The sequence below is a fragment of the Cherax quadricarinatus genome, chromosome 35, assembly GCF_038502225.1.
Source record: "Cherax quadricarinatus isolate ZL_2023a chromosome 35, ASM3850222v1, whole genome shotgun sequence".
Taxonomy (NCBI): Eukaryota; Metazoa; Arthropoda; class Malacostraca; order Decapoda; family Parastacidae; genus Cherax; species Cherax quadricarinatus.
Window position 1 is genome coordinate 24,152,773 of NC_091326.1, and position 27,463 is coordinate 24,180,235.

Genomic DNA, 27,463 nt, shown 5'->3' on the forward strand with positions numbered 1-27,463 from the left:
TCAGGATATTCGACAACTTCTAACCATACAACAGAGCGGAAAGGTGATGTGAAAGACCTGGGAGTGATAATGTCAGAGGATCTCTCTTTCAAAGGCCACAGCAATGTATCTACCTCATCTGCTAGGAAAATGATAGGATGGATAATGAGAACCTTCAAAACTAGGGATGCCAAGCCCATGATGATTCTCTTCAAATGCTTGTGCTCTCTAGGCTGGAATACTGCTGTATACTAATGGCCACCTTCAAGGCTGGCAACATAGCAGACCTGGAGAGTATACAAAGAACTTTCACGACACACACAGGTACGATAAGGCACCTAAATTACTGGGAACTGTTGAAGGTCTTTGATCTGTATTCCCTGAAATGCAGGCATGATAATATTCAGTTGGCAGGTCCTGGAGGGATTGGTACCAAACCTGCACGTGAAAACCACTCCCTGTGAAAGCAAAAGACTCGGCAAGAGATGCAACATTCCCCCGATGAAAAGTAGGAGCGCCACTAGTACACTGAGAGAGAGCACAATAAGTGTCTGGGGCCCAAGACTGTTCAACTACCTCCCAGCATACGTAAGGGGATTACCAATAGACCCCTGGCTCTCTTCAAGAAGGCTCTGGATAGGCACCTAAAGTCAGTACCCGACCAACCGGGCTGTGGTTCGTGCTTCAGCTTGCGTGCTGCTAGCAGTAACTGTTGTAGGGGTTCTTAAATGGAGATATCGAGGGTTGAAGGTAGACACACTTGTTGGATGGTAACGATATATTGTCAGACTCTGGTAAAGGGAGATGGAGCCCAGCCTCTGCCTTGTCACTGCCTATGTCAAACGCCGACTGAGGCCGAGGTAGCTAGCTCGCCTCACACTCAAGCTGCATCCCGTGACGTCACACACAGTCACAGGCCTAGGGATCTCCTATCTAAAGCACATGGATGATACTGATATGCTATACAACACAGGGATCAGCAACTATGCTGACAGCTCGTTTCATGTTACGTATGTCGTCTCGACATACATTACTATCTATAGGCTGAACAAGCAGGTGGTTCTGGGCTGATTCTATACAATAACAAATTCATATATAACTTAGAACTAATGGATGGTATCATACTGGATGTTAACAAAATGAATTTTACGTAATGGGTGTTAACGTAATCACTTTTAACGTAATGATTTTTAACGTAATGCATTACAAACTATAACAACAAATCGTTGTATAATATGGATGGAATTGATCGATCGATCTGTATTCATGCACTCTACGGATTCTGAGGAAGAATAAATATATATATATACAAGGTGAAATTAACAACAAAGGCATCTGGTGCGCACTCAGATCATTACTGTCAAATTCTCAGAATACGGAGGGAACGTGAATACGAAAAAAAAAAAAATCTGAAAAACTGATCAGTTAATAACAAACAGTTGACAATTTACTTCATCTCGGACATCTAGTTATACAGATTATGTACATTTAAACCCAATTCTGCGAGGGTGAGGTTTACATATGCAGAATGGTTATCATCTCTGGGAGGATCGAATTCCTCTGCAATGGCTAACACATGCCTTGACTGAGGGAGATTTGAACGAGTATCTACAAAAGATACTTGTGGGTTTCTCATTACTTGTCGAGTACACAAGTAACGACATTCAGGTTGATTATCTGACTGAGTATCTGAGGTAGAGGGTACAGAGTCAAGAGGATTTTCAGCATCTGTCACATTAGTCTGGGTAGCAATATCATCAACATCGCATACTAATTTCATATGATCTAAATGCGATTCTTTGTACTTGCCAGTACTAATTTCTCTAACCTTATACTTATTGCCAGAGATATGTTCTACAACTCGATAAGGTCCGACAAACTTTTGATCGAGCTTAGGCATTTCGGATGTTTTGTTGAAATTTCTCAGCATTACTCTTGAACCTACTTTAACTTTTGATGGCTTAGCACGGCTATTAGTTACTCTAGTAAATTCTGCTGTTGATTTATGAAGTGTTTCACGGATTCTTCTAAAAACACTTTGAGCCATGCTGGTACGAGTTGCTACGAAATCATCAGGGTTGTAATTAGGTTTCGGAGTGGAATATAACAACTCATAGGGTAAACGCTTGTCTACACCATACAATGCATAATGTGGAGTATCACCTATGGAAGCATTGTAAGCAGAATTTATTGCACATTGAACATCTGGTATGACTTCATCCCAAGTTTCACTATAGGGGTTGATAGTGGCTCTCAGGGCATCAAGTACTTTCTTATTGGTTCGTTCGGCTAACCCATTGTTGGCAGGATGATGAGGAACAATGGTGGATTTAGAGATCTTGTACAAAGTACACAAATTTTCAAGAATTTCATTACAGAATTCACCTCCATTATCTGTTACTAAGGACTTTGGGGTGGTATGCCTGCAGATAATGCGTTCTTCAAACGCTTTAGCTACTGTCTCTGCAGTCTTATCTGCAATAGGAACTAACTCACAACATCTGGTGAAATGGTCTACCATAACACACAGATGTTTGTTGCCTTGGAGGGAACATTTAAAATTGGTTAATAAGTCAAGGGCAACTCTTTCCCACAGTTCGCTAGTGGTTGGGTACACTTGGATTGGATTAGGACCATTGACATTTCCTTTATGTTGCATACAGACACTATATTTCTTAACATACTCGGAAATGTCAGTTGCCATACGTGGCCAAAAGTATTTCATTCTGGCTTGTTTCACAGAACGATCCATACCAGGGTGTGCAACACCTGGTGCATCGTGAACTAGCTGTAGAGCTACGTTCACTAGTGACTGTGGAATTACTAACTGGTAAACTCTTCTACTTGGAGTACCCAACTTGGCTGTTCGATACAGTAATTCCTGGCTCATTACAAAGTCACTAATGGGTGCTGGTGGCTTCACAGTAAGAAAAAGATCTTCCTGGAGCAGGAATCGAATCACACCAGACCACATGGGATCTGTTCTTTGGGCATTTTTGACATCTTCGACAGTAAATGGAGGATCTGCAGTAACTACACTAACGTGTCGCGATAAAGCATCTGCGACTACATTTGACTTGCCAGGTAAATGTTCAAAGGTGGGATTGAACTCTTGGATAGTCAAGGTCCATCTGGCTAACCTTCCAGTAGGCTGTTTGTTCTGGAATAAAGGTATCAGTGGTGCATGGTCTGTCAAGACATGAACAGGGTACTGGTAAATAATGTCTCGGAAGTGCTTTAAGGACCATACTATTGCTAAAGCTTCTTGCTCCGTTACTGTATAATTACGTTCAGCCTTCGTAAGGACTCAGCTAGCAAATGCAACTGCGTTGTACTTGCCATCAGTCTTCTGAGCTAGTACGGCACCTATGCCAATTGAACTAGCATCAGTTGTCAGATAGAAGGGCTTAGAAAAATCTGGGAATTTCAAAATTAGAGTTTGGAATGCTCTTTCTTGACGGAAGGTCCAAACGAAAGGAGCATCTTTCTTAAGCAATTCAGTTAGCGGAGCTGCTATTGAAGAAAAATTTGCAATGAAAGATCTGTAGAAACCTGCTAGATCCACAAAGGATCTTACAGCATCAGCAGTTTTGGGAGTTGGAAAATTTAGTACTGCCGTTACTTTACTTTGATTAGTGAGATGTTTTCCGTGGAATGAAGAAAGAAAGAAGAGATATCTGATATTATATACATATAGAAATTAGTCTAGGGTCAGAGTAGCAAACTGCATACTAGCGTCATAACTTCCAGGAGCGAGAGAATGTAGAATATATAGAAAAAACATGAGTACAATAAGTACACTTATTGCTCAATAACTGTAGTCCAAGACTCTTAACCATCTGCCATCATATATAAGAAATATTGACGGGACAAAAAATTCAAGGTTTTCAGGAGGAAATTGTGTTAATGTTGCAGGAGACATAAGCTCAGCCAGGATGCAATGGTTATGTAGATCTTGAGGGCTGCAGGCAGACTAAGCAGCAACTAAGTTTTGTCTTAAGTTGTGCTGCAAGACGCACTCTCGAAATATGTCACAGGTATGATCCCTTCCAACCTTTACCCTTTCTTGCCTATGTGCATTATTGTGGCGTGATTCCGTGGGTATATATATAGTTAAGAGGAGGTAGTGTGCTCCGTCATAAATACCAGTGGTGGTGGGGCGGCGGCATTGACGGCCCTTTTGGTCAACTCTTGGCTGCTAGTGACTCAACCTGGCTGGCTCTCTTCCTACCTACCCTCTGACTCCCTTGCTCTCTCCCTCTTCTGCTTCCTTACCTCCATCCCTATCGTTTGCTTTCTGCTCTGGCTCCCTTGCTCCCTCTTTTCTGCTTCCTTACCCCCTCCCCGTCTCTCTCTCTCTCTCTCTCTCTCTCTCTCTCTCTCTCTCTCTCTCTCTCTCTCTCTCTCTCTCTCTCTCTCTCTCTCTCTCTCTCTCTCTCTCTCTCTCTCTCCTGCTCTGTGTGTACTCACCTGTATGTGGTTCCGGGGGTCGAGTCGCAACTGTGTGTGTGTGTGTGTGTGTGTGTGTGTGTACTCACCTAGTTGTACTGCTGGCCCCGCCTCTTCAACTGGCTGCTACCCAGTCACTCCCCGCTCCGTGAGCTTTATCATACCTCTTCTTAAAGCTATGTATGGATCTTGCCTCCACTACATTACTTCCCAGACTATTCCACTTCCTGACAACTCTGTGGCTGAAGAAATACTTCCTAACATCCCTGTGATTCATCTGAGACTTAACTTTCAACTGTGACCATTTGTTGCTGTGTCCCATCTCTGGAACATCCTGTCTCTGTCTACCTTCTCGATTCCTCAGTATTTTATATGTCATTGTCATATCCCGCCCCCTATCTCTCCTGTCCTCCAGTGTCATCAGGTCGATTTCCGTTAACCTTGCTCCGGGACTAGCCTTGTTGCAAACCTTTGCACTTTAGTTTGCTTACTTGCCTGGTTAGGTGTGGGTTCCAAACTGGTGCTGCATACTACAATATGGGTCTAACATACACAGTGCACGGGGTCCTGAATGATTTCTTATTAAGATGTTGGAATGCTGTTCTTAGGTTTGCTAGGCGCCCGTATGCTGCAGCAGTTAATTGGTTGATGTGGGCCTCAGGAGATGTGCCCGGTATTATACTCACCCCAAGATCCTTTTCTTTGAGTGAGGTTTGTAGTCTCTGACCCCCTAGACTACTCCGTCTGCGGTCTTCTTTACCCTTTCCTAATCTTCATGACTTTGCATTTGGTGAGGTTGAACTCCAGGAGCCAGTTGCTGGACCGGACCTGCAGCCTGTCCAGATCCCTTTGTAATTCTGCCTTGTCCTCATCCGATTGGATTCTTATCAACTTCACAGCATCTGCAGACAGACACTTTGGAGTCTGTTCCTTCCGTCATGTCGTTCATAAATACCAGAAACAGCACCGGTCCTAGGACTTACTTGTGATATACCTGTGAAGAGCTTCGAGTTTCACTACTCTTGGAGCCAGGCTCGTCTGGTGCTTCCCTGGTCAACCAGGCTGTTGCTGCTGGAAGCCCACTGCCCTACATATTTATCACAGCCTGGTTGATCTGGCACCTGGTGAAGATACTTGTCCAGTTTCCTCTTGAGGGCTTCTACACTTGCTCCAGCCGTGTTTCTGATATCTTCTGGTAAGATGTTGAATAGTCTGGAACCCCGGATGTTGATAGTGTTCCCTTATTGTCCCCACCGCACCCCTGCTCCTCACTGGGTTTGTTTTGCACTTTCTACCATATCTCTCCAGTATGTTGTTATGGCAGTGTGCAGATTGGGGACCAAGCCCTCAAATACTTTCCAGGTATATATTATCATGTCTCTCCGCTCCAGTGAGTACACGTTCAAGGCTTGAAGGCGTTCCCAGTAGTTTAGGAGCTTTACTGGCTCAGTGTGAGCCGTGAACGATCTCTCTATTTGTTCCAGCTCAGATATTTCTCCTGCTTTGAACGGGGCCGTCAGCACTGAGCAATATTTTAAATGAGGGAGCACTAGCTATTTGAAGAGTGTCACCATCGGCATTATTTCCCTTGTTTTGAAAGTTCTCAATACCCACCCAGTCATCTTCCTGGCTTTCGTGATCTTTGTCTTGTTATGGTCTTTAAATAAAAGGTCAGCTGACATAATTATTCCCAGGTCTTTTACGTGTTCCTTTCGTTCTGTTTGGTGACCCTCTTGAATTTTGTGTAGTGTTCCTTTTGAGTTCTTCATTCTTTCCATACCTAAGCAGCTGGAACTTATCACCATGGAACGTCATGTTGTTTTCCACTGCCCACTGGCAAATCCTGCTCATGTCTTCCTGTAATTTTTCAGTGTCGTCCACCTTAATGACTTTCATCCTTATTTTAGTGTCATCTGCAAATGATGATACAAAAGTGTGACGGGTGTTTTTATCTCTGCTGTGAGGATGAGAAACAGCAGAGGTGCCAGGACGAGGGGGATTCCATCCCTGTGGAACCCTGCTCGTCACAGGCGCCCACTCTGACACCTTGACACGTACCCTGACTCGCTGTTGTCTTCCTGACAGGTATTCCCTGATCCATTGCAGTACCTTCCTTGTTATCCCGTCCTGGTCCTCCAGCTTTTGCACAAATCTCGTGTGGAACTGTCAAACGGCTTTTTACAGTCTAGGGTAATGCAATCTACCCACCCCTCTCTCTCTTGTCTTACTGCTGTCACCCTCTCATAGAACTCCAGTGGGTTTGTAACACAGGATTTCCAGTCCCTGAAACTATGTTGCTTCACCACTCATCTTCTGATGTATGTGCGTGTGCATGTGAACGCGTATGCGTGCGCTTATGTGCGCGTGCGCAAGTGTGTGCGCGTGTGTGTACTCACCTAGTTGAGGTTGAGGTTGCGGGGGTCGAGTCCGAGCTCCTGGCCCCGTGTGTGTGTGTGTGTGTGTGTGTGTGTGTGTGTGTGTGTGTGTGTGCGCGTGCGCGTGCGTGTGTGCGTGTGTGTGCATGCGTGCGTGTGTGCGCGCGCGGTTTATTTCTAGTGCCTTCTTGGCTGACCGCCCACTCAGCAGTTGTCAGCCTAAACATACACACAAACATACGCACAAACTACTACTTTAGGGACATATTATTGGACCACTCTGCTCTAGGCCTCCAGATCCGTGCCAGCCTTGTCGTATTCTCCCAACGATGCCTATTTTTTTTTCCATCATATTTTTAAGCTGCCCAACATACTCGCCTCAATGACGTTACTTGGCAGTATGTTCAGCTCACACTACTGTTGGCATGCCAGTGTCCTTCTAAATCCAAGTCAGGGCTTTTAACTTATCTTCATAGGAAAGGTGATTATCTTGTCATCCTTCTCTGAAATATGGAGACACCTGCACCGCATTATCTAAATAAGGTGTTACCAGGGGTAGACAGTCTCAGTGTGACCTTGGTCTGTCTTACTACTTGAAATGAAATCCAGCAATCTGTTAGTTGTATCGCAAACACTTAGGCACAGTTGCATTAATTTTGCCTTCAGAATTTGTCATTATTGTTGAATCAACAAACTTACGTCGACGCTGCAGATAACGTTAAGGAAGAAAGATTTGGTAATTGGCATCATACCTAGTATATCATCATAAGTATATGAGAATCTTATAACTATACTCATATATCCCTAACTACCTAAGAACTGCCTTCGGGAACCATGTCAACGATTCATTTAGAACATTTTACACAACTTATGCTAAGCCTATCTTGAAATATGAGAGACCAACATGGAGACGTACCTGATAAAGTACATTAGGAAACGAAGATACAAAGGATGGCGATGTAGTTGATACAAGAACTATAGTGGATGAACTTCAAGTAGGAACCTGCCGAGCAGAACCTAACAATCCTAGAATGGAGGACAAGATCATGAGAGAAAATACTCTGGGTTTAATTAGAGTGGATATTAATATGTTTGAAGTGCATGGAGGAAAAGAAGAAGGGGACATATATCACACTGAAGACAGATTAGTCAGAGACATCATAAAATAGTTTAGAACGAAACTAGACGTAGAGATAAGGAAGACGATAACCATACACAGTTTCAGGATTAGAGATGAAAGGGCGATGGAAGTCAGGAGCCAACAAACACCTATGTGAGTGTGCACACAGGAGTCTACTTTGCTCCCACCCTCTTATCAAGGTTAATCTCTCTCAGCGTGATCAGAGTTATTGCTTCTCCTGTATTTTGCGTCTTAATTTATCGTGGGAGGAAAGAGGCGGCTAGCGTTGATGACTTACAGTAACGTATGTTGATCCTTCGGCCGGGAGTAAAAAGAGTAGGGAGAATGAAAGTAGGTAGGTGTTAGTCACTATTTGTCAAACGCACTTATCGGTAAGGCACTTGGCCTGTTTGGTATGCGTGTTCCTCCCTATATATGGTTGCAGGCGTCGATTCACAACTCACTTGATATAGTAGCAGGGGTCGATTCACAGCTCCTGGCCCCACCTCTTCGCTGGTCGCTACTAGGTTTATTCTTTCCCTGCTCCATGAGCTTAATCGTACCTCTTCTTAAAGCTGTGTATGGATTCTGCCTCTACTACATCACTCTAGATTGTTCCACTTCCTGACAACTCTGTGACTAAAGAAATACTTCCTAACATCCCTGTGACTCATCTGAGTTTTCAGCTTCCAGTTCTGACCCCTTGTTGCTGTGTTCTATCTCCGAAACATTCTGTCCCTATCCACCTTGTCAATTCCTCTCAGTATTTTATATGTTACCTTGTCATCCCCTGTCTCTCTTCTCTTCCATGACTCACGAAATCGTAATGACACGATTGGAAACAAGCCATACCACGGGCGGGGTTAGAACCCGCGATCAGAGAGTGTGGAGTTTTGAGACTCTGATCGCGGGTTCTAACCCCACCCGTGGTATGGTTTGCTTCTCTTCCAGTGTAGTCAGGTTGATTTCCCTTAAACCTCGCCTCGTAGGTCATACCCCTTAGCTTCGGGACTATTCTTGTTGCAAACCTTTGCCCTTTCTTTAGTTTCTTAATGTGCTTGATCAGGTATGGGTTCCATACTGGTGCTACATACTACAATATGTGCCTGACGTACACGATGTATAGTGTCTTGAATGACTTCTTATTCAGGTGTCGAAACGCTATTCCTAGGTTTGCTAGGCGCCCATATGCTGCAGCAGTTATTTGGTTGATGTGTGCGTCAGGAGATGTGCTTGGTATGAGAGGATGTACTCACTGGCACTAGAAGTGTGCTTCAGACACCATTACAAAGGAGAAGGTGCAAGGGAAATGGAAAACGAGTTCAACTGGAAGCATTATACCGAGGTCAGGAGAGACGGGGAGCAAAATCCATAAGCAAAATTCAGAAAAATCGAGAATACGTTTCATATACAGAATCCATGGCAAAAGCAACATCTAGAATTAGGCACTTGATTATGGGAGATTTAACATACACAGACTTAAGTATTTCATTCTCAGTGTTCAGCGAGCCTTAATCAGCTAAAAGATTTATGGCCCCAATGAATACTTGATAAATGCCACGCAAAATACTGCGGACATCTCCATAATCTCTGATATAACTCTAACACCACCTGGCTTCAAAGAAACATTTGATTTCATACCTATGCACTCTGCATGGGCATGTATGGCTAATTAGGGCATCTCTGGAACTTCATATTCATCAAGAATTGCAAGAAATTATCACTTGCCGTAAATATTGTAAAGAGAAGGATCCTCGGCTTTGGAGTATCCTACTGTCATTAAAGAGCATTGATATTGCCTCACTCCTCTAAGGATGACAGTAAAGCAGTTGCAAAAACTGTAAAATGATAACACCGATGTCCCACATTAACAAGATTTTTGGAAGGGTTTAAGCAAGACTGCAAGTCATATGGAATTGCAGGAGTGTGCAACCCAGGCCAACATGGGCTCAGAACAGGCCAGTCCTTCCACTCAGTTGATGGATCGTTATGACATCGTCTTAGGTACACTAGTAGTTAAGCGAAAGGCAGATGTAATGTACATTGACTTTGCGAAAGTCTTTGACAAGTGCGACCATGGGGTAATTGCGCACAGAATTCATGCAATAGGAATAACTGGAAAGGTGGACTGCCACCATGAAAAGTTCACTTCCCAAACCTTTGATATACCTTCGATGAGTTCCGAGAGTTTTTCAGCTCCCTGAGCCCTGCCTTGGGCCAGGCTCGTGTGATATAGATGATACTAGAATTTGTATGAGAATAACATCCATAGAAGACTCAGTGAACCTCCAAGCTTATGTAAACCAAGACTTCCAGTGGGTTATGGATAATATGATAGTCAGTGAAGACAAATTTCAGTTACTACCGTTCATTTATTACATTACGGAAGAATGGAGGAAAATTAAAACAGGATTGGAGTACAAGTCAAACTCAAATAATTAAACAGAGTTCAAGTCTATTGTGAGAGATCTGGGAGCGATAATATGAGAATATCTGACGTTCAAGATGAATAACGGTGTTGTTATCGGAACTTCAAGAAAAATGATTGATTGGATAAGCAGAACTTTCTAAACAATAGATGCCAAGATAATGTTGATGTTCTTCTGGACATTAATTCTTTCTAGGCTGGAATATTAATGTATACCAGCAGCCTCCTTTCAGAGCAGAGAACCTTCACAGCTTCTATAAATGTTTAGAGTCTTGCGACTTGTACTCTTAGAAGTAGGCGTGAAAGATACATGATAATCTACACCTGGAAGATGTATACTGCACAGTGAGATCACTACACATGATGAGTTTCGGGAAACAGTACAGGATACCTCCAGACACTGCAGGGGTTCAGAGAGTACACAGAACCCTTAGTGTAGAGACCACGATTCTTCATTCCCTTTCCTTCACGTATAAGGAGGATTACCATGACCTCCTAGCTGTCTTCTAGAGGGAACTTTACAAATTCCTCAGATCAGTTCCTGATCAACCGGGTTCTACATATGTTGGACTGTGGGCGGCATGCACCCACAGCTTTATCGATCAGGCTAGCAACCAGGAGGCCTGGCCGGGTACCGGGCAGCGACCTTCGGAAGCAGCTACAAGTAACGTTCTCCAATTTGTATGACTTTGCATTTGTTAGGTTAAATTTGAGAAACTACCTGTCACGTCTCTGGCCTTGCCTCATAGTTGTAGGACTGAATGACCAAGCTGTTGGTGCCAGTTGCATGCAATCCAATGTATGCACCACAACCTGGCTAATTAAGAACTGACTTGAGGAGCTTATCAAGTACCCTCTTGATACCCAGGGGTTCGTTGGGAATTTCCCTTATGCACAAAGGGAGGATGTTGGAGTCTAGGACCTCTTATATTTATTTAGTTCGCTCACTGTTTTCACTACACCTCTGCCAAGTCTCTTTGTTTTCCTATGGAATGGGGTGATTTAAATGTGCAGGTTTGTGACCAATCCCTTCCTTCAGGATTTTCCAGATGTAATTTATGTGCTTTTCTCACCTGTATTTGAAGGAGTATAAATCGAGGGACTGCAAGCCTTCCCAGTAGTTAGAAGCTTAACTGAATTTATACGGCCAGTGAAGCTTCTCTGTTGCCAGTTAAAATACCTTGAATGAAAATGTAGAATAAAACTCTGATGTGTCTGTGTCTAGCGTTACGAATGATGTTAGAAGAGAATTAGAAAAGGAAACTGCCTGTTATAAGAATATAGTTAGAAACTTGAGTAGATCTATAACTCGCTATGATAACATAAACATAGATAAGTACGTTTATGGAGCAACTTGCAATGTGAACCAAGTGACTGATGTTGTAGTGGCCAGGCTTAGGCTTGGTTACAAGTACCTCTGGCAGCTTGGCAGACAAACAGATGATGATCAAACCAAATGCAAAGTATGTGGTCAGCCCTATGGTCACTATCTTGAACACTATGTGTTTTATTGTCCACTTACTGAGGAATGTAGAGATAGTATAATAACCTAAGTGATATATCAGGATATCTTAATGAAAACATTCCAGACATATTAAACAAATTATCTAAATTTGCTTGAAACAGATAAGTGAACTGTAGATATAAATCTGGGTGTACTCCTGTAAACCTTTTTCCTCGGCCTTTTGTGTATCCATATGCTCTTGCGCTACCCATCACAAGACGGGTACGGGGTATACCTGGAGAGGATTTCGGGGATCAAAGCCCCCCCTCGGTCCAGTCTGTGACCAGGACTCCTGGTGGATCAGGGTCTGATCAACCAGGCTGTTACGGCTGGCCGCACGTACGAACCACAGCCCGGCTGGTCAGGTACTGACTTGAGGTGCCTGTCCAGCGCCTTCTTGAAGACAGCCAGGGGTCTATTGATAGTCTCCCTTATGTATGCTGGGAGGCAGTTGAACAGTTTGGGCCCCTGTCCCTACTTTTCATTGGATGATGTTGCATCTCCTGTCCAGTCTTTTGCTTTTGTAGGGAGTAATGTTCGTGTACAAAATTGGAACTAGTCCCTCTAGGATTTTCCAAGTGCATATTATCATGTATCTATCTCGCCTGCGTTCCAGGGAGTATAAATAAAGGAACTTCAACCGTTCCCAGTAATTTAGGTGCTTTATCGTAGTTATACGTGGCGTGAAAGTTTTCTGTACATTCTCCAGGTCTGCGATTTCGCCTGCCCTGAAAGGGGTCATTAGTGTACAGAAATTTTCCAGCCTAGAGAGAACAAACGATTTGAAGAGAACCATCATGGGCTTGGTATCCCTGGTTTTGGAGATTTTCATTATCCATCCTATCATTTTCTTGCCGCTTCGACGGCAAAATTTAATCAACTGTAACTTACAGCCAGCAGTCACAACAGTGGTATCATATATATGAATATTTGCTGCACTGGTGCTCTCAGCGGTTTTCTGACCAGCTACGTCTTCTCCATCTTCAAACATTTGTTTGTAGGATCAAACATCCTGAAGCTCTCATTTTCCAAGCCTGAAAAATAGGTCGAAATAACTACTATTTAATGAATGAAAAACGAAGCAAAACCCACAGACCCACTGTCCTATATGCAATGTTTGGGAGTGTTGGCCACCATCTTGGATCTACGAATTCACTGGACTAACTCATAATTCCATTAGCAACAATGGATTCTTTGACCCTTAAAACTCTAGGTTAGATACCAAAAATTATTGTTGTATACTTAAAAATAAGGAAGTTGCAGCGGCTGCCATCTTAGAACTGACCCAGTTTTATTAACTCACTTTCGGTGGTCAGATTTCGTAGACTTTTTTTCTGTCTTTAGCAACACCCACACCCAGTAGGCAACAACAAAAAAATAAACTGAAAAAAAAAAACTTATAAAATTTGTTTGAGTGTTTGGGTATTTTTGTTTATCATAAATTGACCTGCCTATTAAAAGAGAAGTAGATAACTTACCAGGTCGTCTAGTTTTCAGCGCCCTCTCTCTGTGCTTAAGGGGAATTACCAAGAAACTCATGGCTGTTGTCAAGAAGGAACTTGATAAGCTCCTTAACCCTTAAACTGTCCAAACGTAGATCTACTTTTTCAACATTTGAAAGTATGTAAAAAAAAGTAGATCTTCTTTTCTTTTTTTTTACATTTGAAAACGTGTAAAAAAAACTTTGATCTACTTTTTTTTTATATTTGAAAATATGTAAAAAAATGTAGATCTGCTTTTGGAACACTACGCATGTGAACATAAATTTGTTTGGACAGTTTAAGGGTTAAACCAGTTCCTGATGAGCCGGGCTGTCTGGTCGATTAAGTTAACACCCGGGAAGTGTGGTCTGGGTCCGGGCAGCTGGGGCGATAACCCCAGAAATTGCTGAAAGGCAAACGGAAAGGTAATGGACAAGGGAAATTACCAACAAGCTCCTAGGTGCCATCAAGAAAGAACTTGATAAATTCCTCGAGTCAGTTCCTGATAAGCGATCCTGGCAAGTGTCATGTCTGGCGTTAGTATTGTGTCAGTGTAGCATCGGGAAGAGCAGTACAAAGAATGTAGATGAGGGGGGCGTTTGAGGTAATCAGTCCCCCGGCCTGGAGCCCCTGTTCAGTCCATCAGTCTTAACAAAAGTGCACCTGAGCTTCCACTGTTCTCTTCACCAGACTGAAGAAGCCACTGCGTAGCGAAATATTTCCAGAATAAAGATACACAAATGTTGCACAAGTGTGTCATCAACTTGTGGGTTGTGTAAAATATTTATTCACATGGCTGGGAAGAACAGCTGTTGCTGAACACTTGCAGCGGCAGCTCCTGGTTGATGAAGTAAGTGCCTAGTCGCTCACACCCTCACAAGGGCGCCACGGTCTGCAGTTAGAGCAATAACGAGATAAATAAGTGGCCTCTCCTGTACTAGTCGGGCGGGGGTGTGGGCATGCTACAACTAGGCTGCCCCTCCTGCACTAGTTGGGCGGGGGTGGGTGCGAAGCGGTGGTAGTGGGCCTGTGAGGAGGCCGGCGCCAGTGGTTGTGTGGAGGCTACGAGGGGAGGTGTGTGTGTGTGTGTGTATACTTGCGAGGGATACAGGGAAGGTGTGGCCATCTTCTAGGATACTTCAGTTGCCCACACCTTTTCGTGACCTTCTGTTGGGACGACGCAGCTGCCCACAGTGATGGCGGCGTCACCACCACCACGTGGCGCCACAGCGGCGGCGGCGGCAGCGGTGGTGAGTGGGTGGGTGGCAGCAACTGCCAGCACGCCTCCACCACCCACCAGTATCAGCAACAAAAGCAACAATAAGAACAGCACTGCTGGCACAAACAAATACAACACACACTGTCGTGTATTAGGAGTGTCATTATCTGGCATAACAGTGAATACTAATGAAAGAAGTATTAATATAAGGCAGTCATGAGGGAGAAGTGAGTGAGCTAAGATTGATGAGGCTCCCAAGCAAGTGATGTGATACTCCACCCCCACACTCCTTCCCTCCTGCTGGTGAAGATATATAAGTGACCTGCTGACCCCCCCCCCCCCCTCATGCGTGCGCTGACCACGTCTCTCGTGCTACTATCCGACTGTAGTATAGTAATTTAACGATGAAGCAAAATAATACCTGTGACATATATTTCCATGTTATATTCCGTCACACAGTATAAGTGTTTTATACTCGGTAATGAAATATGTCAAAGAATTAGTGACGGAATGAAACCAGAGAGTCAGCCTTGCTTAATCATTGGGAAACTGTGTCAAGTACTGTCTTGCAGTCCTCGAAGCTGCCACCTATCTATCCCAGTCTCTTTTATTCCTTATCAATAACTGTCATAGAATGGTATTAAGTTCGTTAGACAGGTTTTTCCCGTGTTTGAATCAGTGTTGTTTGGTTTCACTAACGAAATTCCTGCTACTCTCGCTTATGTACATTTTTCTTGAGAAATTCTCACTTGCCTGGAGCACGTATAAGTTCTGTCAAGCACCTTAACTACTGGGAACGCTTGGAAGCACTTGACTTGTACTCGTTGGAACGCAGGAGGGAGAGATATATCATAATCTACACTTGGAAAATCTTGGAAGGAATGGTCCCAAATCTGCACACAGAAATCACTCCCTACGAAAGTAAAAGACTGGGCAGGCGATGCAAAATGCCGCCAATAAAAAGTAGGGGCGCCATTGGTACACTAAGAGAAAACACCATAAGTGTCCGGGGCCCAAAACTGTTCAACAGCCTCCCATCAAGCATTAGGGGAATTGCCAATAAACCCCTGGCTGCCTTCAAGAGAGAGCTGGACAGATACCTGGAGTTTACCTGGAGAGAGTTCCGGGGGTCAACGCCCCCGCGGCCCGGTCTGAGACCAGTCGGTGCCGGATCAGCCGGGCTGTGGCTCGTACGTCGGACTGCGTGCGGCCAGCAGTAACAGCCTAGTTGATCAGGCCCTGATCCATCGGGAGGCCTGGTCATGGACCGGGTCGCGGGGGCGTTGATCCCCGGAATAACCTCCAGGTACCTGGAGTGTGTTTCGACGGACAACGCCCTTGCGGCTCGGTCCCAGACCAAGGCTCCCGCTGGATGGCCGGATCAATCTAGTTGTTAATGCTAGCTGCACAAACTCCATCATAAGCACCACAGCCCGGCTGATTAGCCACTGACTTGAGAAAATTGTCCAGTTTTTTCTTGAAGACAACCAAGGAGTCTGTTGGTAATTACCCTTATATATGAAGAGAGGAAGTTGAAAAATCTTGGTCCCTTCACACTTATTGAGTTTTCCCTTAGTGTATTCACTGCATCCCAGCTTTTCATTGGAGGTATTTTGCACCGTCAGCCAAACCATTTACTTTATTGGGGAATGATTTGTGTGTGCTGATTTGGGACCAGTCCTAAAAAATTTCTAAGTGGAGATTATAATATATCCCTTTTTTCTACTTTCCAACGAGTACAGTATAGATCAGGGGATTCCAACATTCCCAGTAGTTTAGGTACTTGACTGAATCTTTGTAAGCAGTAACTCCAAATACTGTCTATTATTATTATTATTATTATTATTATTATTATTATTATTATTATTATTATTATTATTATAACTTAGGTAAGATTGAGTTAGGCTGGATGTGCAGTATTGAGCTACATAAACATTTCACAAGTATTTAGCCACAGTTAAGCAATTTAAATTAATGGTTGTTACACGTCTGGCAGCAACTTATCACATATTGTTTAAAATGTTATCGATAAAAATTGACCAATAATAACATACTACAACGTAAATAAATGAAATATAAAATAAAGATGTTATATAACTCAACGATAAGTCTTCATGTACACACAGAAAACGGGGTCCCACCGAAAGCAGTAGCAGACTCCGATAATTTCATGCAGTCACCCATTTGACTGTCAGAGTGACAGTAATGTACTGTCTCTTATTAAGAGGATGGGCTGCTGACACCGCGGTAGCAGAGCATAACCAGGAAGCGTTCAGATCTGTTGGAGTATTACTGGTGGTGCGGGAATAAGTTACCTTTCCAGGTGTTTCATCCCCATCATCCTAGCTGATACTCTAGATATTATGCTTGTGATTCTGGCCTGTAGTTCAGTGCTTCTCTCACCCTCCTAAAATATAGGGACTACATTTGAGGTCACACAATAGTTTTATCAATTCTCATCGCTTTAATACCTGTATTATGATTTTCTGTGTCCCGTTCGTTCTCTTGTTATACAATTACCACCTAGTTGCATTTTAAGAGGCTGATAAAGCAGTGGTCGGGATGCCCCGTCCGCACTTATTATTTTCATGTGTTTTTAATTTCTAGTTGTAACATTCACTTCCTCTTTTAATTCAAAATTTCCTCCACTTTTCCAAGAAAACCTGTTTTCTTATACATGGTTTACTCTATATTTTTAAACTATTATAAATGTTTGTAAGAGTCTAGTATTGGGTATTATCAACGCAGATTAGTTGTCCTTAAATTAGCAACCAAAGTTGTAAAAGAAACAGGAGTCGACTCAGTTGTATTTTGGGATTCAATGTCAACCTTGTTCAACTCCAGAAATTTCTCAGATAGGATTATAGAGAACATCAGAAGAAATGTAAAAATGTTAGAAAACGATGACATATATATGAACGTTTGTGTGGATACCTTCTGTAGATGAATGGATACCTTCTCATGTTAACATTGCAGGGAATGAAAGAACTAATAAATTGATATAAGTAAGAGAACAAGAAAACATTGACTACAGGTTTCACGAAATGTTGCAGCAGATAACTAGGAAACTCAAAATAAAAACAAAATTGAATCTGTACAGTATTAAAAAAACATAGTACGTGTGGGGTTAGAACCCGCGATCAGAGTCATAAAATTCCAGACCGATGCGTCGATCTGGAGTTTTGTAGCCAACTGGCCCAGTGGCTAACGGGTCGGTCTGTAGTTTTATGACTCTCTGATCGCGGGTTCTAACCCCGCCTGTGGTATGGTTTATTTGCAATCGTGTCATTACGATTTCGTGAGTCATGTACATTACATTAAGAGGCGCGCGAGTTTCCCCCGTCTCCTAGTATCATGTTTATTATACCCTTATAATCTACCTTGTCCATAATTACTATAGCATTTGCTTTGTCTGCTTTCGTTAGGAAGTCTAGGATCTTTCCTTATTTCATGGTATAACTTAACAAGTCTTTGAGGACAGTTGTGTTGCAGAGGTGTGAGCGAAGCTCAGATCTCTGCAACATTTGTTAAGTTATACCATGAATTAAAGATAGATCCTAGATTTCACCTTACGAAACACATAAAACAAATGCGATAGTAAATATGGATAGTGTAGATTATAGGGCAAAAATAATATATTAGAAGACAGGGGAGCTGATGTGCCCCTTAAGGTAGCATTAGACGAAACTTGTGTGTTATGAGAAATAGAAGATTAAGTATATTATTAGTGACCAGGATTGTTAAGTATATTATTAGTGGCCAGGATTGTTAAGTATATTATTAGTGGCCAGGATTGTTAAGTATATTATTAGTGGCCAGGATTGTTAAGTATATTATTAGTGGCCAGGATTGTTAAGTATATTATTAGTGGCCAGGAGGATTGGTTTAGGTTGCATGTACATGTGGCAGGATATTATAGAAGCTTTTCAAGAGAGGAAAGTATGTGAAGAGGGAAATAAATACACTGCATTGTGTCTTAGCATGTAGGTTTTGATGCAGTTACATAAAAGGAATTTGTAAAGGTAGTGAAACGTGTAGAATTGACTGGATGTAACAGTGAATCATCTATTTTTTTCTGAAACTGTCCTTAGCACTCTTAAGAAGCATACAAGAAACACACAAGGTATGTAGAAAATATGTCCCATTAAGATCATACATAAATTAGGGAGTAGAAGGCTTCACAGAAGAAGGGAGGTTATTGAAATGTTTAATAAATAGCGAATATTTCAACAAGGAAAAAATGCACTCTCAGAAATTATAGATATAGAACAGAAACTAAAGCTGTCATACCAGACACAACAATCACAAAAGGAGCAAAAGAAAGTTAAAGAAATTGGGGAAAAAAAAAAAAATTTTCACACAAAGAGAACAAACAAAGAAATCCTGGAATAGGAATCAGTGTTCAGTGACTGTATTGACGCCATGAGAGTTGAAGCTACAGACATGTTGTTCATAGATTCACCTCACCTTTACCAGTTTATTATGATATTACCATACATCCTTCATATTTCAAAAGGAAAATAGATAGCGTGCCCATACATGCGGCCAGCAGTAACTGTCTGGTTGATCAAGCCGGGATCCTCCAGGAGGCTTGGTCTGGGACCGGGCTGCGGGGGCATTGACCCCCCCAGAAACGTCCGTCAGGTATCTTTCAAGAGTACTCAGCAATAAATAAGACACAAGTGCCACACTTGGGTATCTTTATTGGTGAAACATTTCACCTACACAGCAGCATCCTTCAGCTGAATACTGAGGTGTGAACGTATGAAGATGCAATGTTAAGGCGTTCAGTCCCTTAGCTTGATGGAAGGTGTTCAGTCCCTTAGCCTTGATGGAAGGTGTTCAGTCCCTTAGCCTTGATGGAAGGTGTTCAGTCCCTTAGCCTTGATGGAAGGTGCTCAGTCCCTTAGTCTTGATGGAAGGTGTTCAGTTCCTTAGTCTTGATGGAAGGTGTTCAGTCCCTTAGTCTTGATGGAAGGTGTTCAGTTCCTTAGCCTTGATGGAAGGTGTTCAGTCCCTTAGCCTTGATGGAAGGTGCTCAGTCCCTTAGCCTTGATGGAAGATGTTCAGTCCCTTAGCCTTGATGGAAGGTGCTCAGTCCCTTAGTCTTGATGGAAGGTGTTCAGTTCCTTAGTCTTGATGGAAGGTGTTCAGTCCCTTAGTCTTGATGGAAGGTGTTCAGTTCCTTAGTCTTGATGGAAGGTGTTCAGTCCCTTAGCCTTGATGGAAGATGTTCAGTCCCTTAGTCTTGATGGAAGGTGCTCAGTCCCTTAGTCTTGATGGAAGGTGCTCAGTCCCTTAGTCTTGATGGAAGGTGTTCAGTCCCTTAGTCTTGATGGAAGGTGTTCAGTTCCTTAGTCTTGATGGAAGGTGTTCAGTTCCTTAGTCTTGATGGAAGGTGTTCAGTCCCTTAGTCTTGATGGAAGGTGTTCAGTTCCTTAGTCTTGATGGAAGGTGTTCAGTTCCTTAGTCTTGATGGAAGGTGTTCAGTCCCTTAGTCTTGATGGAAGGTGTTCAGTTCCTTAGTCTTGATGGAAGGTGTTCAGTTCCTTAGTCTTGATGGAAGGTGTTCAGTTCCTTAGTCTTGATGGAAGGTGTTCAGTCCCTTAGTCTTGATGGAAGGTGTTCAGTTCCTTAGTCTTGATGGAAGGTTGTTAGGTAAGACACATATGCAACAGTTAGACAACTTTATTCCGAAACGTTTCGCCTACACAGTAGGCTTCTTCAGTCGAATACAGAAAATAGGCAGGAACAGTAGAGATGTGAAGATGATGTATTCGACTGAAGAAGCCTACTGTGTAGGCGAAACGTTTCGGAATAAAGTTGTCTAACTGTTGCATATGTGTCTTACCTAACAACCTGTCGGTATTGTATACCATTTTGATGTTCATCTTGATGGAAGGTGTTCAGTTCCTTAGTCTTGATGGAAGGTGTTCAGTTCCTTAGTCTTGATGGAAGGTGTTCAGTTCCTTAGTCTTGATGGAAGGTGTTCAGTCCCTTAGTCTTGATGGAAGATGTTCAGTCCATTAATCTTGATGGAAAATGTTCAATCCCATAGCCTCAGTGGAAGGTGTTCAGTCTCTTAGCCTGAAACAGTGGCATGATGCTGGAGACATACTGGACACTGATTAGTGAACTACCTGAGAGTGATAATGTCAGAGGATCTCATTTTCAGAGATCACAACAATGTATCTGTCACAGTTGCTAGGAAAAATCATAGGATGGATAATGAGAACCTTCAAAGCTTGGAGTACCAAGCCCATGATGATTCTCTTCAAATCGCTGTTATTGTATCTAGGCTGGAATATTTCTGTACACTAACGGCCCCTTGCAAGACAGGCGAAATTGCAAACCCGGGAATGTACAGAGAATTTTCACAGCACGTATAAGTGCGATAAAGCACCTAAATTACTGGGAATCGTTGAATTCCCTTGACTTGTACTCTCTGGAATGCAGGCGAGAAAGGTACATGATAATATACACTTGGACAATCCTAGAGGGATTAGTCCCAAATCTGCACACGAGAATCACTCCCTACGAAAGCAAAAGACTCGGTAGGCGATGCAACATCCCCCCCCCCAGTGAAAAGCAGGGGCGCCACAAGTACGCTAAGAGAAAACACAGTAAGTGTTAGGGGCACAAGACTGTTCAACTGTCTCCCAGCATACATAAGGGGGTGCCTGTCCAGCGTCATCTTGAAGGCACTGGACAGGCACCTAAAATCAGTACCTGACAGGCTGGGCTGTGGTTCGTACCCTGGTCAAGACAACCTGGTTGATCAGGCCCTGATCTACTGCGAAGCGTGGTTACAGACCCGGCCGCGGGGTCGTTAGCCCCGAAACTCTCTCCAGGTATACAGCACCACAGATGGGCGGTGTCTACTAGTGGAGATTACTGAGTGTTCTTTTGGAAAGTAGTTTGGGTTTATGTGAAATCTCAGAGACCTTAAAAAGTGGAGCCAACCTGTCTTCACAAAGAGGGCAGCAAAGAAATAGCCGAAAACTACAGACCAGTAGGACTGTATCTGAGATGCCAAAATGCTTACTTTGTGTAGAAGCATGACCTACACAACCCAAGTTAATTAGACTATACAGCAGGAAAATCATGGCAGTTGCAACGATTAGATCACCTTGTGGGTTCCATGATGGAGGCCACATGCTCAGTGATTGGCCTAACATGTATTTAAATAAGGTTCCGAAGAATTCTTTGTTCCTATTTCTGAATACTATTCTAAGGTTTGCCAATTTTGTATATACATCTGACTTTATGCAGTTTATGTGCACTTCTGTATATGCTAAGTGTCATATTTTCTGATACTTGCAGTTTCTTTTTGCCGTATGCCCAGTGTCTTTTCTTTTCCAAAGCACATGATTTTGCTTTTGCTTGAGTTGAATTCTAGAAGCCAGTTGCTTGATCAGTTATTTAGGTTACTGGAGTTTATCACTGTCGTCTCCTATGCTTATTCTCCTCGTTAAGTTCGTCATCAGGAAACATTGTGTGGGTGTGTATACTCACCTATATGTGATTGCAGGAATCGAGTCCTAGCTCCTGGCCCCGCCTCGTCGCTGGTCACTACTAGGTTCACTCTCCTGGCTTCGAGAGCCTTATCGTACCTCTTCTTAACGTTATGTATAGATTCTGCCTCTACCACTTCACTCTCCAGGTCGTTCCACTTCCTGACTACCTGGAGGTTATTCCGGGGATCAACGCCCCCGCGGCCCGGTCCATGACCAGGCCTCCCGATGGATCAGGGCCTGATCAACTAGGCTGTTACTGCTGGCCGCACGCAGTCCAACGTACGAGCTACAGCCCGGCTGATCCGGCACTGACTTTAGGTATCTCTCCAGCTCTCTCTTGAAGGCAGCCAGGGGTTTATTGGCAATTCCCCTAATGCTTGATGGGAGGCTGTTGAACAGTTTTGGGCCCCGGACACTTATGGTGTTTTCCCTTAGTGTACCAATGGCGCCCCTACTTTTTATTGGGGGCATTTTGCATCGCCTGCCCAGTCTTTTACTTTCGTAGGGAGTGATTTCTGTGTGCAGATTTGGGACCATTCCTTCCAAGATTTTCCAAGTGTAGATTATATCATGTTGCCCTGGATTGTGCAGATTTTGGGAATCCAGGTGATTTGCAATCCTGCTTCTTAGCACTCTTTCAAAGATTTTTATTATGTGGGACGTCAGAGCTATTGGTCTATAGTTCTTAGCTAATGCTTTGCTACCACCTTTATGGAGTGGGGCTATATCCGTTGTTTTAAGTGACTGTGGAATTTCACCCATGTCCAAGCTCCTCCTCCATAGTGTACTTAGGGCATGCGAGAGGGGTTTCTTGCAGTTCTTAATGAAAACAGAGTTCCACGAGTCTGGGCCCGGGGCTGAGTGCATAGGCATGTTGTCAATGGCTTTTTCGAAATCTATCGGAGTTAGGGTAATGTCGGAAATCTGGCATACATTTATGGAGTTTTGAGGCTCATTCATGAAGAAATCATTTGGGTCGTCGATCCTCAGACCGATTCACTAAACACAGAGTCGTACTGGGATTTCCTTGTCATCTGTGTAAGTCCCATCCTGTCTGAGTAAGGGCCCGATACTAGATGTGGTATTTGCCTTGTTTTTGGCATATGAAAAAAAATATTTTGAATTTCTTTCAATTTCACTAATAGCTTTAAGCTCCTGCTTCTCCTGGTTCCTGTAAGAGTCATTTAGCTTAAGTTCGATAGTTTCCACTTCCCTGGTCAGCGCCTCCTTTCGTGTATCAAATATTCTAGCACTCCTGAGGAGCTCAGTGACTCTTCGTCGTCTTCTGTAGAGGGAGCGTCTTTTTCTCTCCAGTTTACTCCTGCTCTTCTTCTTTCTTAGGGGAATATGCCTAGAACATGCTTCGGCTACCAGGAAGTTGATCCTTTCAAGGCACTGGTTTGGATCCATGTCATTTAAGACATCTTCCCAACATGTTTCGTTTAGGACATGGTTTACCTGGTCCCAGTTGATGTTCTTGTTGTTGAAATTGTATTTTGTGAAGACACCTTCACAGGTACATGCATTCTGCTGTTCAGGACCCCTATGCATGTACATCTGGACTTCGATTAGATTGTGATCGGAATTAGTTGTTTTTGATATTCTTATGTCTCTTATCAGGTCCTCATTATTTGTGAAGATAAGGTCAAGTGTGTTTTCTAGTCTTGTTGACTCCACTATCTGCTGGCTTAAGGTGTGTTTTTCGCAGAGACTTAGTAGCTCATGTGTGTGTGACCTTTCATCTGCGCTACCTCCGGGGATTGTTTCAGCTATAACATTATTTGCTGCATTCTTCCATTTTGTATGCCTTAGGTTGAAATCACCAAGCAGTAAGATGTTTGGGGATGGAGCTGGAAGGTTTTCCAAACAGTAATCGATTTTCAGTAGCTGTTCCTTGAACTGTTGTGAGGTTGCATCTGGTGGCTTGTATACAACCACAATGACTAGGTTTTGGTTCTCGATCTTTATTGATAGAACTTCAACTACCTCATTTGTGGTGTTCAGCAACTCCGTGCAGATAAGGGACTCTTTGACATACAGGCTAAGGTTGAAGAAATACTTCATAACGTCCCTGTCACTCATACGAGTTTTCAACTTCTAGGTGTGCCCACGGTTTCCTGTTTCCCATATCTCAAACACACTGTCCCTATTCACCCTGTCGTTCCTCTCAGTATTTTGTACGTTATCGTATCACCCCTTCTGTCTTTCAGGCTGAGTTCCCTTAACCTCTCCTCATATGATATATCCCTTAGCTCCGAGACTAGTCTTGATATGCTGGACCAGGTGTGGGTTTCATTTTGGTGCTGCATACTCCAGTATGGACCTGACGCACATGGCAGTGTCGTGAATGACGTCTTAGATGTCTAAAAACTAATGTTAGATTTGCCAGATGCACATTTGTTGCAGCGGTTATTTAGTTAGTGTGTGCCTCAGGTGACATGCTCGGTATAATACTCACCCTAGAGTGAGTCCTGCAGTCTTTATCCCCCGAGCCTGTGTTTCGTTTGCGATTATCTTTGCTCCTCCCCAAACTTCATAACGTTGCACTTGCTAGGTTTACACTCCAGGAGTCACTTGTCAGACCAGACTTGCATCCTCTCCGGATCCATTTGTAGCCTTTCCTAGTCCAGGTCTACTTGTATTCTTATTAGTTTCACGTCATTCGCCAACAGGGATACCTCTGACTATTCTTTCCACAATGTCATTCACATATACAAGAAATAGCACCGGCCCTAGTACAGATTCCTGTGGAAACCCCCCCCCCCCCCTGTCACAAGCAACTATTCCGACGCCTCTTTAAGGACCATCACTCGTTTCTTTCGGTCGGGTATTCCTTGATCCATTGTAGTGGTTTCCCTGTTTTTTCTGCCTGCTCCTCTAGCTTTTGAACTAGTCTCTTGTGCGGTACTGTGTCAAAACCTTCCTGCAATTTAAGAAAATGCAATCTACCCATGTGTCTTTCTCCTGGCTTACTTATTTTACCTTGTAGACCTCCAGTAGGTTTGTGACACAGGATTTTTCATCTCTAAAACTGTGCTGGTTGTCATGTATGAACCCACTCCTTTCAAAGTGCTCCACCTCTCCTCTCCTGATAATCCTCTCCATAAACTTGTATACTATGCATACCACTGACATTGGTCTGTAGTTTAACGCTACCTGTCTGCTTTCTTGAAAATTGGGACTACACTTACTGCCTTCCACACGTCTGGCAGTTGCCCTGTGTCTAGGGGCAAACACACACTACCTTTGGGTTCTCTCTCAGGACCCACGGAGAGATATTGTCTGGTCCCACCACCTTCGAGATATCTAAATCACATGGTAGTTTCTTTACCTCCTTTCCAGTTGTATGTATTGTCTCCAACGCTCCCTGGTGCACTTTACCGTTTCTGTTTGCACGCTCCCTGGTGCACTCTACCGTTTCTGTTTGCACGCTCCCTGGTGCACTTTACCGTTTCTGTTTGCTGGAATACCTCTCTAAATCTCTTGGTGAAGTATTCACAGACTTACTGGTCATTCCTTGTGAGTTCCTCTCCTTCAGTCCGATTACCTGGTTCTTTACTCTGTGTGTGTATGTGTGTGTGTGTGTGTGTGTGTGTGTGTGTGTGTGTGTGTGTGTGTGTGTGTGTGTGTGTGTGTGTGTGTGTGTGTGTGTGTGTCAGTAAATATATAAGTATTTATCCGGAGACGCGTTTTGCATGAATATGATTGGTGCGGCCACTGTGGTGATGCCCCTGACTGGTACTGTCACCTTGCACGCCATTGTTACTTGTTTTGTGAGTAGCAGCAAGGACTGCTGCTAGTGATGATGATGTTTATGCAGCTGCTGGCGTTGGTGGCGGTGGTTGTGCTGCTGCTGGTGTTGGTGGTGGTAGTGTTTGTGCAGCTACTGGCGTTGGTGGCGGTGGTTGTGCTGCTGCTCTTTCGTTACCACCGCCACCACAAGTTAGGTTAGTATGTTAGTGCTGTTGGAAGGCTTCTGATGGTCTCAGTGGTGTTAATGATGGGTCTGAGGAGATAACTTTCATGATAACAAAATCTTATGACATCTGCACAGTTCCCCTCCCCCCCTCTCAACAACGTCCCGTCTTCAACTCCCCCTCACCTCCCACCTCTTCCTACAAAAACGTACTACCGTTTTTTCCCTCTTTCGGACAAGCCTCCAACTAGTATTCATATTCTCGAATGGTGAAATAATACAAAGAAAAGAATCGACCGACATTGAGTTACCTGTTTTGTACAAGGTGAACAGGGCCAGTAAATGTAAGTAGACTTACCCATCTGTCTCGCCCTGCCCAGGAATTGCCACCATCATTTTTCGGTTGTGAGCGGAACGATTTTCTCAAACATTAAAGCAAGTTTGTAATATTCATGTTGAATGGTTCCCAAACCTTAGTAAACAGGTAGTTTACAGAAGGCTCTCTAGCAGTCTTCCTGGAGGTTATTCCGGGGATCAACGCCCCCGCGGTCCGGTCCACGACCAGGCCTCCCGGTGGATCAGGGCCTGATCAACCAGGATGTTACTGCTGGCCGCACGCAGTCCAACATACGAACTACAGCCCGGCTGATCCGGCACTGACTTTAGGTATCTGTCCAGCTCTCTCTTGAAGGCAGCCAGGGGTTTATTGGTGATTCCCATTATGCTTGGTGGGAGGCTGTTGAACAGTCTTGGGCCCCGGACACTTATGGTGTTTTCTCTTAGTGTACTAATGGCGCCCCTATTTTTAATTGGGGGTATTTTGCATCTCCTGCCCAGTCTTTTACTTTCGTAGGGAGTGATTTCCATGTGCAGATTCGGGACCATTCCTTCCAGGATTTTCCAAGTGTAGATTATGCTATCTCTCTCTCCTGCGTTCCAATGAGTCCAAGTCAAGTGCTTCCAAGCGTTCCCAGTAGTTAAGGTGCTTGACAGAACTTATACGTGCAGTAAAGGTTCTCTGTACACTCTCTAGATCTACAATTTCACCTGCTTTGAACGGAGATGTTAATGTACAGCAGTATTCCAGCCTAGAGAGAACAAGTGATTTGAAAAGGATCATCAATGGCTTGGCATCTCTCGTTTTGAACGTTCTCATTATCCATCTATCATTTTATTTTCACTTGTGATCGTGGCACTGTTGTGATCCTTGAAGGTGAGATCTTCAAACATTACTACTCCCAGGTCCCTTACATTTTTTTTCCGCTCTATTGTATGGCCAGAGTTTGTAGTATACTCTGCTCTAGTTATTATCTCCGCCAGTTTTCCATAACGGAGTAGTTGGATTTTGTCCTCATTGAACGCCATAATGTTTTCCGTTCCCCACTGGAAAACTTTGTTTATATCTTCTTGGAGGTTAACCGCGTCCTCAATAGATGACAGTCTCATGCAGATCCTAGTATCGTTTGCAAAGGATG

At 43.5% G+C, this 27,463-nt stretch overlaps 1 protein-coding gene across 3 annotated transcripts in view; it reads left to right on the forward strand.

Moving 5' to 3' along the window:
• The window catches only part of HnRNP-K (Heterogeneous nuclear ribonucleoprotein K), a gene marked incomplete at its 3' end in the record, with an annotated part of 884,016 nt that overhangs the window by 333,523 nt on the left and 523,030 nt on the right, over positions 1-27,463 (forward strand).